This window comes from Eschrichtius robustus, chromosome 16 (genome assembly GCF_028021215.1).
Source record: "Eschrichtius robustus isolate mEscRob2 chromosome 16, mEscRob2.pri, whole genome shotgun sequence".
NCBI lineage: Eukaryota > Metazoa > Chordata > Mammalia > Artiodactyla > Eschrichtiidae > Eschrichtius > Eschrichtius robustus.
In genome coordinates this window covers 83,999,940-84,015,940 of record NC_090839.1, presented here as the reverse complement: position 1 = coordinate 84,015,940, position 16,001 = coordinate 83,999,940, and the positions used below count along the sequence as shown (strand labels likewise).

General features: G+C 42.4%; 1 non-coding gene across 1 annotated transcript; it reads right to left on the bottom strand.

The window, feature by feature from the left end:
• Window positions 1-5,626: 5,626 nt before the first annotated feature.
• Window positions 5,627-5,699, bottom strand: TRNAG-CCC (transfer RNA glycine (anticodon CCC)). The gene has a single exon. It is a non-coding gene; the product is annotated as a tRNA-Gly (tRNA).
• Window positions 5,700-16,001: the final 10,302 nt, after the last annotated feature.

Genomic DNA, 16,001 nt, shown 5'->3' with positions numbered 1-16,001 from the left:
ATCCAAGCTACTCGGGGACAGAAGAGAAGCCCAGAATGCTGCTGGTTAGAGCAAGAGCGCCCTACAGGCTGGATTAAGGATGAAAGTGTATTTGAAGTAGAACTGGAGGAATGTGAACTATTCTCAATAAAATGAAGGCGCGGGAGGAGTGACAGAATCAGAGTTTGAAGGAATTTCAGAGTTTGAAAGCCACCAAAAGGGCTTTTCTTTAACCCTCAGACTAGTAGAACAGGTATTAGCTGTTCAGTTTGGGCTAGATCTTGTAATAGAACTATTGTAATGGAGGAAATCCTCTTAGCAGTTGTTTAAATAAGTGCCGGTTCTAAATGCACCGTTTTCCAGGCAGTCTTTATAACGATCTGAGTAGCTTACAAAGAACAAAACAAAATCCAGCCAGCCAACCATGGGGAATCTCCAGCTGTGTGCGGGTGCTCTCTTCCTGGCGGGGGTGGGGTGGGGTGGGGGGTTGTCCCAGAAAAACCTTGCACCTGCAAAGGGCAGAGCAGAGAGGGGATTAGGGCTCTCAAAGAGCCACAGCCTTGGAGGAACTCACACTGTAGGGAGCGTGGGTTACTGGGACTGAGTAGATGCCCGCTCCTGTAGAAAAGAGTCACTGAATAGGATTCCCCCGGTCTGCAACGTGGTGATGCAGCGAGCCTCACCAAGCGCTCTTCCGGCTTCCACCTAAGACTCTGCCCGCCCACGGCGGGCAGAGAGTGGCCTACCCCGTTGCCTGGCAACCGGCTGCGTCTCGCCCCTCAGGCGGGAGTCGCCCACAGTGACGTATGATGCGCGCAGAGCATGCTGGGACCACGCGGTTTCGGGCTGCCTCTGGGCGGTTTGGTCCCGGAGGCCGGGGACAGGTCCTCGCGGCCCAGACTGGCACACGTCGGGCCCTCGCGGGCCGCAGCCGCCTGGGCTGCCCTGTTGCGGGAGCCGTGGCCCGGCCATCACCTGGAGGTGCGCAGTCGGGTAAGCCCCTTACACGCCCTCAGGCCGCCTAGGCCCTGGGCGTCTCCCAGGCTCCTCTCTGAGCTGGTCACCCGCGGCTTCCGACTCCGACGAGGTGGTGGACGCAGAGCCGTGTGTGTGGGGGGGGGGTGGGGGGGGGAGTGGTGAAGCACGTCAAATTTACAAGGCAGTTCAGCGCGTAGTCGGTGCACAGCATTTGTTGCTTAGTGATCGCCCCAGCCGTTCTTTCTTGGTCTTCGTCACTGGTTTCCATGCTCCCGCCTTGTGGGTCCCAAGATGGTGCTCCTGGAAGACATTCAGTCTTCTGTGCTTGCTGCTCCTTCCCTGATATCTGCTCCTCAGCTCGGCAACATGTCTCTGTTCAGGGTTCTGTTCTTGGCCCTCTTTTAACAGATGATGGTCTCATGTAACATCTCCTCAATTACCAGGGTGATTTAGATGGTTCCTTAAGCGCTCTCAACTAACAGGACTTCTAAGCTCTAGGACTGCATTTTATCTGTCTGTAAGGCAGCTTTGTGTGCCTTTTTTCATACCTCAGACTCCTAAAATCTGAAGTCACAATGTTCGCTTTCTGTCCCTATCTCCCACCTCTTGTGTGTTCACTAAACTCACCACAGTCACTAAAGCACGAAACTGTCAGATTTTACTCTTAACCACCCTTGTAGCCCCATCATTCTGTGAGGTGCCAGATCCTATACAGCTGTCTCCATCGTTCTGTTCTTTGCATTCTTACTGCTCTCCCACAGGTACCCCAGGCTCTGTTTGGTTTCTTAATTTAGTTTTCTTTCTGCTCCTCAGGCTGGATAATTTCAAAGGACCTGTCTTCAAGTCTTCTGGTCTTTTATTTCTCAAATCTGCTGGTGAACCCCTCTAGTGAATTTTTCATTTCAGTTAATGTACTTTTCAGTCCAGAATATTTGGTTGTTTCCTTTCTATAATTTTTGTAATAGATATTCTCATTTTGTTCATCTTTTATGTTCCTGATTTCCTTTAGTTTCTTTGTCCATGGTTTCCTAAGCTCATTGAGCATGTTTAAGATGGTCGATTTAAAGTTTTTGTTTAGGGACTTGCCTGGTGGCACAGTGGTTAAGAATCCGCCTGCCAATGCAGGGGACATGGGTTCGAGCCCTGGTCCGGGAAGATCCCACATGCCACGGAGCAACTGAGCCCGTGTGCCACAACTATTGAGCCTGCGTTCTGGAGCCTGAGAGCCACAACTACTACTACTGAGCCCACGTGCCACAACTACTGAAGCCCGCGCGCCTAGACCCTGTGCTCCACAAGAGAAGCCACCGCAGTGAGAAGCCCGCGCACCGCAACAAAGAGTAGCCCCTGCTCGCCGCAACTAGAGAAAGCCCGTGCACAGCAGCGAAGACCCAATGCAGCCAAAAATAAATAAATAAAATAAACTTATATTTAAAAAAATAAAGTTTTTGTTTAGTTAGTCCATTGTCTGGGCTTCCTTAGGGATGGTTTCTGTCAAATTGTTTTTTTCCTTTGAATGGTCCATACTTTTCTGTTTTTTTGTTTTAAAATTTTTTGTTGAGAACTGTACATTCTAAGTGTTATAATGTGGTAACTCTCAAAATATGATTCTTACTCATTAGGGATTGCTAGTTTTTGCTTGTTGAGGGTTGGAGCTGTTACTTTTACAAACTGTTTCTGCAAAGTGTGTATTCCTTGTTTTTCTGGGGTCACTGAAGTTTCTGTTCCATTTTCTCTGCAGTTAGTCAGTGACCTGACATAGATTTCCTTAAATGTTTGACTCTAAATAGGGAGGTAGGAGAGGGGTATTCTGTCTCTTTAAATCTGATAGATGCCCCCGGGAAAGGCAAAGCTGCCAGTAGGGTCACATCCAAGGCAAGCATCTGTGCTGATCGACCTGTGTAACCGCAAACTTTTTCTTTTTTTTTTGGCCCCGCGGCGTGGCATGTGGGATCTTAGTTCCCTGATCAGGGATGGAACCGGCGGCTAGTTCCCTGATCAGGGATGGAACCGGCGGTGCCCCCTGCAGTGGGAACGCGGAGTCTTAACCACTGGACCACGAGGGAGGTCCCTGTAAGCCCAAACTTTTGGAGGACAGTGATTCCACCGTCTACTCTGGCATCAGCCAGCTTCTTCAGGAATGCAGGCTGCTATCCTGACAGCTGCAGCACGTCTGAGGAATGAGGGATATTGACTAGTTTGCACATGCTGCTCACTTGTGGAAGATCAGCAACCTTTCCCTTCATTGTTATAAGGACTCCTCTGGTTAAAAGTTTCTGGTCATGTTCCAAGTTCCAAAATAGTTGATTTCAGTCTTTCTTTGTAGCTCAATGACTGCTTTGGTGAAGGGACAAAGCCCTAGTTCCTACTCTGCCATTTTGTGTGACATCACTCTGAGTCATATTTTAAAAAATACATATTCTGATAATCTCTTTTTTCTTAATTGGTCTGTTTAGATGATTTACATTTAATATACTTTTTGATTGGCTAGGATTTAAGTCTGCCATTTTACTTATTTTCTGTTTATTCCCTCTTTTTTTGTGCCTCCTTTTCCCTTTTCTTGCCTTCTTATGGGATACTTGAACATTTTTTAGTATGTCATTTTAAGATGGCTATAGATTTTTAAAATATAGCTCTCTTTGTATAGGTTTTCAGTGGTTGCTGTTGAGATTATATTACACATACTTATGATAGGTTACTAGTATCAACCTTTTACCAGCTTAAGTGAATGTAGAAACTTTACCACCTTTAGGTCCCTTTTTTCTTCCTTTACGACATGATTGTCTTAAATTTTACCTCTACATACATTGAGAACCACGTGAGACAATGTTATAAGTTTGCTTTCATCCATCAAACATAACTTTAAACATTCAAGAGATTATATCCACACAGATATTTACCCTAAAAATTGCTTTCTCTTCATTTCTGATGTTTCAAGCTGCTGTTATTTTCTTTTCATTTGGAGAACTTTTCCTTTATCACTTCTTTCAGGGCAGATCTGATAGTGGCAAATCACTTCATTTCCTTCATCTCTTAATATCTTTATTTCACCTTCATTCCTGAAAGATATTTTCACTGGATACAGAATTATGAGTTGTCATTCTTTTCTTTCAGCACTTTAGAACTGTTTGGCCACTTTCCTCTCTCCTCCATGGTTTCTGATGGGGAATCTGTAGTTTTTCAAAATTTTCCTTCTCTGTAGGTAATACTTCGTTTCTCTCCAGCTGCTTTCAAGATTTTTCCTTTATTTTTAATTTTCAGACATTTGATTATGATGTATCTGGGTGTTGATTTATTTGAGTTTATTCTTTTAGGGTTTGCTCAGAATTTTGAATTGGTAGGTTTATGTCTTTTGCCAAATTTGGGAAGTTTTCAGCCATTATTTCTTCAAATATTTTTTGTGCACTGCACTCTTTTTCCTCTCCTTCTGGGACTCCGGTAACATGAGTGTTAGATCTTTTGTTATTGTACCATAGGTACTTATTCTTTTTTTTTTCTGTTTTGTCTCTTTTGTTCAGATTGGATCATTTCTACTGATACATCTTTAGGTTCACTGATTCTTTCCTCTTAAATCTCCATTTTGCTATTGAGTCCATCCAGTAAATTTTTTACTTATTTTAATTTTTCGTTCTGAAATTTCCATCTGGGTTGTTAGATATTTTTCTTTGATGAGACTTTCTATTTTTCAGTATGTTTCAAGAGCGTTCATAATTATTTCTTGGAATATTTTTATGACAGCTGCTCTAAAATCCTTGTTCAATAATTCCAATATCTTTTTCACCTTGCAGGTGGCATTTGTTGATTGTCTTTTCTCATTTGAGTTGTTTTTCTTGGTTCTTAGTATGAGGAGTAATTTTTTATTTTATCATGGACATTTTGAATATTATGTTATGAGGCTCTAGTTTTTATGTAAATCTTCTATTTTAGCAGGAAGTCAATATCAATATGTTTATATTCAGAATGCACACTCTGGTCCAATTTTGTGGGCTCTGGTTTGAAGATCAATTTCGTTTTCATAGCCTTTGCAGAGCGGTTCTGGCCTGCCCCACTTGCGTGCTACCTCGAGGCGGATTTGAAACCGCAGAGTATTCCACATTGTAGTTCAATTCCCAGAGCTTTTTCTGTGTTGACACTAGTTGGTTTCACACATGCACTGCTTGGGAAGGCATGACCAGTACTTCATACACATATTTAGAGAATCCCTTTTTCTAGCTCCCTACTCTCTATTTGAGAGGGGATGAGGTGCCACTTTTTCCAGTTATTCAATTAGTGCAGGTTGTGGATAGTCAACAGGGCTCCTCCCCACAGTCTCCAGTACCTGGTGGGGAGGGGAGAGATGCCACCTCTGCTTTGCTGGTACAAGATGGGGATGGTCAACAGGGCTTTGCCCCACAGTCTCTACAGTACCAGGTGGGGAGGAAGAAAGGTATGGGTTCTTTTGGGGTGTTTGCCTAGAGTAGGGTGGCTGTAAGCATCCTGCAGAGCTACCCTCCTCATGGTCATTTGCTGGAGAGAGTGGGCTTTTTTTTTTTAATATTTGTTGATTGATTGATTGATTGATTGATTTAGCTGCGCTGGGTCTTAGTGATGGCACTCGGGATCTTCGTTGCTACGTGCGAGATCTTCGTTGTGTCATGCAGGATCTTTAGTTGCGGCATGTGGGATCTAGTTCCCTGACCAGGGATCAAACCTGGGCCCCCTGCATTGGGAGTGCAGAGTCTTAACCATTGGACCACCAGGGAAGTCCCAGAATGGGCTTTTTTTAGAGCTTGGTTTTTATGGTTTGTTTTGTTTTGTTTTGTTTCGGGAGGGGCTTGTTGGCATTTTTCTAGTTGCAGACTTCTCTAACACCCAAGCCAAAATATATAGGAGGCAAAACAAACAAACAGACCACCCAGGGAACTCACCACTGAGTTGTCCCTTGAGGCCCCAGCCAGTCTGCCTTCTTTTCTCCACCTTTTGAGAGGTTTTTTGATAGTTGTATCATGTATTTTGAACAGGAATTTTGGTTGTAATTAGCAAGAGGAAGATGATGGAATGTGCATACTCCATCTTCTGTGGAACTGGAAACAACATAAAGCATTTAAAATTGTTTTCTTGATAAGTTTTAGAGCGTAACTTCTCATTTTAGTAACAGTACATTTGTTCCTGTGTAATGAAGAATCGTACCCATTTTGTGTATTGTGTCTCATGGTCTCATACTGCAGTAGCCAGTAAAAACCTAACTCCAGTATACAGCCCAGACCATCTTCCTAAAGAACTCTACTCTTCAGCCCCTCTGCCTTGGTACTCTGGGCTCATGAGACCTCTCCAGATCTTCTTCCTCGTTTCATCTGTCCATTTGGGCCCTCTTCTCCAGGTGGCCAGCTGTAGCCTTTCAACCCTTGATGAACTTATGGTAGGACTGTTGGGAAGATTAAATAAACTAATACATGTCAAGCACTTAAAGCAGCAGCAAGCATAGAATAAGCAGTCCTTAAATCATAGTAGTGGTTGTTATACCCTCAATTTGGCATAGCCTCAGCTTTAAGAAACCCAAACTGTCTATGGTGTCCCACCAAAGTAGGGAAGTCAGATTCTTGTCAGCTTCAGTTTGAGGATGAAATTCACTCATGCAAACATTTATTGAATGCTCACCATGTTGAGTATCAAAAGATGAACAAATAAGACACAATCCCTGTCTTCAAAGAGCCCAGAGACTAGAGTGGGGAGTAATGTATATGTGAATGAGCACAATTATGTGAATGAGCACAATTAAATAAATAAATGCAATGAGGGTCTTCCCTGGTGGTGCAGTGGTTGGGAATCCACCTGCCAATGCAGGGGACACAGGTTCAAGCCCTGGTCTGGGAAGATCCCACATGACGCAGAGCAACTAAGCCCGTGTGCCACAAGTACTGAGCCTGCGCTCTAGAGCCTGTGAAGCCACAACTACAGAGCCGCGTGCCACAGCTACTGAAGCCTGGGCGCCTAGAGCCCATGCTCCGCAACAAGAGAAGCCACCGCAATGAGAAGCCCGCGCACTGCAAAAAAGAGTAGCCCCCATCGCCGCAACTAGAGAAAGCTGGTGCGCAAGCCCGCACGCAGCAATGAAGACCCAATGCAGCCAAAAATAAATAAAAATAAATAAATTTATATAAAAAAATAAATGCAGTGAAAATAGTCTGTGCAAGATAATGGGGACACCAGGGTGGGAGTGGCCATGTGTTTGGGGCTGAGGAAGGGTTCACAGAGGTGGTAACACTTAGGCTGAATCTTGGAAGGTAAGTAGATTTTGCCTGGGTGAATAAAGGCATTTCATGCATAAGCAGGAGGAACAAAATTTCAGAAGCTTAAATCAGTGTGGCTGGTGGTTTAGTACCCACATAATCTGTCATATGTCTGCAGTTGGATTGAAATTGTGCGTTTAGAGAAGCACACAAGACAGACTCTAACCTGATTTACAGTGTCCTTCATGATCTAGTCCCTACTTAATTTGCTAGCTTTTTTTTAATCTATTCTTTTTGTTTTTCTTCAATTGAAGTATAGTTGATTTACAATGTTATGTTAGTTTCAGGTGTACAGCAAAGTGATTCAGTTTTACATATATATATATATATATATATCCTTTTTTAGATTCTATTTCAGATAGTTCCCTATGCTATACAGTAGGTCCTTGTTGGTTATCTATTTCATATATATCTAGCTTTTTCTCTTGTCATGTGCATACAGATATTTATAATTTCATCTGATATAATGTATTAATACCTGCACAGTGATACACAGTGTCCATTCTTTACAAACCTCTTGGATCTGACTCTTGAGACAAGACCAGCAGCTGGAAACACATTCAATCCAAAGTATAAAATGAGAAAAAATAAATAAAACATTCAGTCATTGATCTGAATTGAGGACGAGGGGAAAGAGTACGGGGCAGCAGATGCTTATGGGATGGCAACTTAAGTCTTTAACGGTAGTCTTGCTGGATTTCCCCACCTCCATTGTGTTGTTGACATGCCCTGTGCGGTCTCTTTTTATCCACAGATACCTCAGGCATAGTTATTTCTACAGACTTCCCTTACTTTATCTGTATGAGACTTGGGCAGATTCAATTTTATTTTCCATGATGGGGCTGCTGGGGTAGGATAGTTACTAAAGCATGCAGCTTTTCCCCACTTTTCACCAGTTTGGGAGCAGCCAATGCCTGCTCTGTCCTCTCCAGTCTTTTTCCTAAGACACTGCTGACTGGAGGCTGCTTCTCTTCTCAGGGGATCCAGCACGGAGGGCATGAGCCAAGGCACATGGTATCTCCTGTCTGTATCCTCCCCTGCAGCACTTTTCCCTTGCCCTCCAGGCTCTCATCACTCCAAAACGCAGCATTCAAACACACCAGCCTCTTTGGACTGCAACCTTTACACCTGTTGATTCCTCTACCTAAAGCTCTTTCCAAGGCTCCTCTTAGCACTTCACCCCCTCAGCCAAAGACAAGACTTCCTCACAGAGGCCTTTGCTGACTGACCCCCTAGGCTAAGTTATACCCCCTTCCTATGCTATCATGACAGCCTGTGGCAGATTGAATTTTCTGAAGATGGCCACAGTAATATTTCCCATCACACATGCTCATCTTACAATATAACCTTAGAGCTTCTTCCATCGAGTGGTGGGAGGTATGTCTCTTCCCCCTGAACCTATGCAGATCTTTATGATTGCCTTAACCAAGTAAGGTAGGACAGAAGTGACTCTATGGTACTTCCCTGGCTAGGTCATCAAAATGCTGTGCACTTCCAGTTTTCTATCTGGGAATGCTGGCTCTTAGAACTAAGCTGCCATACTCCAGGGAAGCCCAAACTAACCCACGTGGAGAGACAGCATGGAGAAGAAATGTGTACATGTTCCCGGCCCACAGTTCAGCAGATGTCCCAGCTGACAGCCATTACCTATGTGAGTGAAGATGCCTCTAAGTGATTCCAACCCCCTACCATCAATCACCCCTAGCCTTTGAGTCTTCCTAGTTGAGCTCTCAGATGTTGCGGAGCAGAAACAAGCTAGAATCAAAGAGTCTCTGAGGATAATAAAATGATTGTTTTATGCCACTGCATTCTTTATTGGTTTCTTATGCTATTAGTAACCGAAACAGTCTTTACTACTTTGGTAGTTTCAGTGCTTTTCTAACTATTTGTTTAATGTCTGACTTCCCTGTCAAAGTACATCCTCCTTGAGGGCTGGTACTATGTCTGTAGCCCTCATTGCTGTATCCTGTGTAGTGCAAAGTAGGTAGTGGGTGCACAGTAAATAGTGGACTAATGACTAGAAGGTATGTGTTTCTTCTCTTCCTGTGGCAGACACCAGGCACGTGTTTCTGCTCCCAGAATTGCTTCTGGCCTGCGGTTCTGTGCTTACCAGGTTGATCCATCCCTCCCCGGGAATCACTTCTTTCTCCCCACCCTGACTGATCTATTGGTGAGAGATGCACCTGATTGTTTCAGCCACATTTTTAACTTACAGGTGGTGCCTATAATGGTTCACGCCACCTCTGCAGGGAACAGGATGGAAATGGTGAAGAAACAGGAGGCTAGGAGTTCCAACGACAAACTTGATGCATTTTTTAATTCTGTTAACAACAGTCTTGAGAGAATAAATACAGCTCTTATGTAGTTTGGTATTTTGTCCTTTCTGACAGTTCTTCACTGATAGTACTGTTGGTGGAGTTAACACGACTTCTGCGCCATTGTGGACGAGCTTCAGGCTGCCCTCTAGTGGGAAGCAGCACAATAAAGTCCTATATGTATTGCACCCTGAGGCAACCTGGACCTCTGCAGTGAAGAAAATTAGTGTAGGAACCAGCTCTGTCTTGTTGACTATATATAATCAGCACTTAATGATATTACTTGGCGTTTAGTAGGAGCTCAACTAATATTTATTGAACAAACTAACCAACACGCACTGTTTATGAGCACTAGCACGTTTCTTGAGAGCCTACTATGTTTAAGACATTAAGCCAAGCACTGTAGATGATGTAAATCAGGGCCAGGTAATAAATATTTTAGGCTTAGAGGCCATGTGGTCTCTATCACAACTACTCCACTCTGCTCTTGTGGTGGAAAAGCAGCCACAGACAATACAAAATCTAATGAGTGTGTCTTGGTTCCAATGAAACTTGATTTTTAATGAGTAGAATATGATAGAAATGGTGGTGTGAGACACAAGATTAAGGCCTAAAAGGCACTGTGGCTTCCCCCTTTCTTGCTCTCCCTTGGATTACTTGCTCCGTGGGAAGCCAGCTGCCATGTGGTGAGGACACTTAAACAATCCTATGGATAGGTCCATGTAGTGGGGAACTGAGGCCTTCCGCCAACAGCTGGCAAGGAACTGAGGCCTCCTCCAAATAACCAGGCGAGTGAGCTGTCTTGGAAGCAGATCCTACACGTGGCTGCGGCCCTCACTGATGTCCTGACGGCCGCCTCATCATCCTGAGCTAGAACCACCCACTTAGGCCACTCCCAAATTCCTGGCTCTGTAAGAAAGGTTTGTTGATTTAAGCTACTAAATTGTGGGGTAATTTGCTATGCAGTGACAGATAAATACACCCAGTGTTCCAGCATCTTCCCCATTGGATTACAGTGGTGCCACTATAGAACATCAGTTGACCACATGTCTTTTTCTGGATATTCTCTTCTGTTCCATTAAGCTATATGTCTGTGGGGTTTTTTTCTGTTTTTTTTCTTTTTTTTTTAATTGGAGTATAATTGCTTTACAATGTCGTGTTAGTTTCTGCTGTTCAACCAAGTATATCAGCTATATGTATACCTATATCCCCTCCCTCTTGGACCTCCCTCCTGCCGCCCCCCGCCCCCATCGCACCCATCTAGGTCATCACAGAGCATTGAGCTGAGCTCCCTGTGCTATACAGCAAGTTCCCACTAGCCATCTGTTTTACACATGGTAGTGTATTTATCTCAAACCTAATTTCCCAATTCGTCCCACCCTCCCCTTTCCCCCCGTGTCCACATGTCCATTCTCTACGTCTACATTCCTGCCCTACAAATGGATTCATCTGTACCATTTTTCTAGATTCCACATATATGCATCAATATACGATAATTTGTTTTTCTCTTTCTGGCTTACTTCACTCTGTATGACAGACTCTTGTTTATGCCAACATACTGTCTTGATTACTGTAACTTTTGCTGTAGTCTTGAAGTCAGGTAGTGTAATTCCTCCAATTTTGTTATTATTGTTTCTTTTGTCAAAATTGACTTGGCTATTCTGGGTTCTTGGCATATCCATATAAATTTTAAATCAGCCTGTCAATTTCTAGTTAAAAAACCTACTGAGATTTTCATTGGGATTGTACTGAATCTATAGATCAATATGAGGAAAATGGCTATCTTCATGTTGAATATTCCAATCCATGAACATGTATCTCTCCATTTATTTAGATCTTCTTTAATGTCTCTAAAAAATTATTTGCAGATTTACTGTAATGTTTTAGTGCAGAAGTCTTGCACATATATTGTTAAATTTATCTCTAAATACTTCATGTTTTATTGCTATTATAAGTTGCTATCAAATATTGGCTATATTCCACGTGCTGTACAACATATCCTTGTAGCTTATTTATTTATTTTAATTTATTTTATTTATTTATTTTCGGCTGCGTTGGGTCTTTGTTGCTGCACGCGGGCTTTCTCTAGTTGCGGCGAGTGGGGGCTACTCTTCGGTGCGGTGCGTGGGCTTCTCATTGGGGTGGCTTCTCTTGTTGCGGAGCACAGTCTCTAGGCACAGGCTTCAGTAGTTGTGGCGCGTGGGCTCAGTAGTTGTGGCTCATGGGCTCTAGAGTGCAGGCTCAGTAGTTGTGGCACATGGGTTTAGTTGCTTCGCGGCATGTGGGATCTTCCCGGACCAGGGCTCAAACCCATGTCCCCTGCATTGGCAAACGGATTCTTAATCACTGTGCCACCAGGGAAGCCAGTAGCTTATTTATTTTATACATAGTAGTTTGTACCTCTTAATCTCCTACCCCATCTTGCCCCTCTCCCCACTGGTAACCACTAGTTTGTTCTCTATATATGTGTATCTGTTTCTGTTTTTGTCAGGTATTTTCTGAGCATGTGTCTTGCCCTGGGCATTCACGTGGCCTTCTAAATTCTCTCTTATACATAGATGATTATAAATGCTCTGATTACCCAAAGAAACTCTCCCCAGCTTTTCCTCCCAGACTTTAAGCAGTCTGCATTAATCTGTTAGGGGGTTGCCATAACAAAATACCAGAGACTGAGTGGCCTACACAATAGAAATTTATTTTCTCACAGTCCTGGATGATGGAAATCCAAGATCAAAGTGTTGGTAGGGCTGGTTTCTCCTGAGTCCTCTCTTCTTGGTTTACAGATGACCACCTTCTTGCTGTATATTCACATGGCCTTTTCCCCGTACACACGCATCCCTGGTGTCTCTACCTCTTCTTGTAAGGACACTAGTCATATTGGATTAGGGCCCCACTCATATGGCCTCATTTAACCTTAATTACATCTTTAAAGGCCCTATCTCCAAATACAATTACATTGGGGATTGGGGTTCAATATTCACATTTTGGGGGAACACAATTCAGTCCATAACAGCAGTCCATTCTGTGTCTCAACTGTCATATTTTGCCCCAGGCATCTGTGGTTTGTTCACCTTGTGATATTTTCAAGCAATGCCCACTACTTTTCTGGCCTGAGTTCCAAGTTCCGCAAAACAGAGATGAGTGCCTGCATTATTCCTTCAGGTAGCTTCCATACAGGTTGGAGCAGAAATACATGATAATTTGCAAATAAGGTATGCTCTGCTCCCTATGGAACCAGGGATCAGGTTCCCACACTGGGAATGCAGGTTTCTGTCTTCAAGATTGCTGCCAAGCCTGGGAATGGGTGGGAGAAAAGCAAGTAAAAATGCCACAAAGCTTTCTAACACTTTTAAATTGCTATTTTTTTTGATATAGCATTTGTTTGGTTTTTGTAAACTTTTGTTTTCCAGAGTTCTGATAAAGTTGGATTCTAACAGTCACTGCTTTGTTTTTTGATGTTTCTGGGGGGGTGGGGATGGGAGCTTGAAGCTGCCTACTCTGCTGTTTTGTTTTGTTCAATCATGTTTTTAAAAGATTTAAATAATAAGAAAAAAAGTCATAAATATTTACCTTTGTAGTTACCATTTCCAGTGCTCTTCATTCCTTTGTGCAGATGGAGATTTCCATATGGGATCATTTCCTTCTGCCTGAAGGACATTCTTTAACATTTCTTGTAGTTAGTCTGGTGGTGATGAATTCTTTTAGCTTTTGTATGTCTGAAGACACCTTATTAAAAGATATTTTTTGCTGGGATATAATTCTAGATTTACACGTTTTTTTTTACTTTCAGTACTTTAAAGTTCTTACTCTACTGTTTTCTCACTTGCATTGTTTACAACAAGAAATTTGGTATCATGTTTATCTTCTAGTCCAAGTCCAAGTCTAAAAGCAGGAAAAGACTGATGTCCCGGCTCAAAGACAAGCAGAGAGAGAGAATTCCTACTTATCCCTTTTGTTCTATTCAGCCCTTCAATGGATTGGTTGAGGCCCACCCACTGTGGAAAGAGCAATCTTCCTTACTCAGTCTACCAATTCAAGTGTTTATTTCATCCAGAAAACACTCTCACAGTAGTTGCATCTTAAATTTTTGTCCATTTGTATAGTTGTTTATGGCAGGAGGACTAGTCTGGTATCACTTAATCATGGCTAGATAGGCTGTTAATTTTCAGCTGCTTTTATAGTATTTTATTATATGAATTATACCACTGTTCATCCATTCTTGTGTTGGTAGACGTTAGACATTTAGATGTATTCAAATTGTCAATTATACAAATGCTGCTGCAATGACTATCTTTGTACCTACAGGGTTATGAGATACATTATTTCTTCAACTTTGTGATATTGCCAAATTGCTCTCCAAATTATATCATTTTACATATCCACATACAGCACACGAATTCCAGTTGTTCCACATCCTTGCCAAAATTTGATCTTGTTGAACTATTACATTTTTCTACTTGTGCAAATGAATGCAAAATGTTATCTTGTTACATCGATAAACCATTCCTAGATTACTGGTGAGGTTAAAATATATATGTATGTGTATGTACATATATATATACACACATGCATATACATACACAATTCTTAACAATTGGGTCATCTTTTTGTTATTAATTCTTAGGAGTTCCTAATAAATTCTAGTTACTAATCCTTTTTTGGTTAGATGAGTTAGAATCGTGTTTTCCCGGTCTTGGCTTATCTTTTAGCAGCCTGTGTTGTCTTTTCCCATACAGAAGTGTTAAATTTTAATGTAGTCATATTTATCTTTGTTTTGCTAAATGATTTGTGCTTTTTCTGCATCCATTTCTTTGACCTCTAAACACTGAGTGCCCCATGGCTCAGGCCTTGGACCTCTTTAACTACACTAATTCCCAAGAAATCTTACTTAGTCTTGTGGCATCTGTACACTGATGGCTTTTACATCTAGCTCCTCTCTTGAACACCAGTAGTATATGATTATTTAAAGGACCCTTGCTGAGCAAGATACTATCTTCTTTCTTCCCTTATTGAAGTTTCTTGAATGGTACGTCCACAGCCGCTGCCTCCATTTCCTCATCTTCTATTCACTCTTTAACCCATTGCACCTTGGCTTTGTCCCACTATTCCACTGATACCAGTACTGTTTGAGATTTTTTTTTTTTTTTTTGACTGCGCCGCGCAGCTTGCAGGATCTTCGTTCCTTGATGAGGGATCGAACCCAGCCCACGGCAGTGAAAGTGCAGAGTCCTAACCACTGGACTGCCAGGGAATTCCCAAGATTTTTTTCTTAAGGAACACAGCCCATACCCTTTCCTTTTCGAATGAAGTTTGATATGAAATTACAGTCTATTGAACAGATAGAAGCAGAATTGCCCTGGCAATGTGTTGGGGAAGAGAAGAACTGTTTGTTTTTCTCATCTCTCCCAGTTGCTCCAGAGGCATCTTTTTCTGAGCCTTTCCTATCTTTCCAACCTCCCTATTCCACCAAACATCCTAATCTCCAGCCATATCGAACTGTTTGCAGACTCTTGTGTCATACTCCTTTCCATCTCTGTGCTTCTGCAAAATCCTTCTTCATCTGCCTTGAACCTGCTTTAAGCCAGTTCTCTTAGCTCAAGTAGCATCTCCCAGCCCATCTTCCCCTTTATCATTCCTTCCCTTTTTGTGCCTCTGTTATCACAGTTAACACGATGAATTGTAACTTTCTATTTACACATCTTTCTTCCCTACTAAACTCAGGGCTTCTAGAGATCAGAGACCCTGTGTTTTCCCCCATTACTCTCTTTAATGTGTATCAGTAATAGAATGAGTAAATCAATGAATGAATGGCCAAGGAAGCTGAGCTAGGCCAAAGCCTGAATTAGCAGACCACCAAGTTTTTTTTTAAACAGTTTTATTAAGATATAATTCAAATACCATACAATTTCATAGGGTTGTGCAACAGTCACCATAATCTAATTTTTAAACATTTTTGTCCCGGCCGAAAGTAAACTCTACCCTTTAGCAGTCACTCTCCATCCCCCGATGCCCAACACACTCCCCGGACCTAGACAAACACTAATCTACTTTCTCAGGCCACCAAACTTAACAAAGGTAAATTGATCACAAATCCTAAAAATCTACCCGATTCTGGAGCATAATGTGAAATTTGGTAGATAATTGCCCCCCTTTATCAATGTGTACTGCAGAAACGCAAACTTCTATTGCAGCTTCAGGTCTGATCTGCAGTTTATTAGACTATTAGGCAGTTTGATAGGGAATTTATTAGTACCAGATCCACATTTAATGAGGGTGGATAGTTTGGGTTGGTCTTGATTTTTACTATTGCTGTTGAAGTCAACTCCCTTTAGCAGTTTATAGTTTGGCAGAAAACAGAGTAACAAAAAACTCGCAGCCTCAGGTAGCAATTGTGAAAGTGCCTGATAATCTCTTCTAGGGTGTTTAGCCCCCTAGAAAATAAGCATTACGTGAGTAGTCG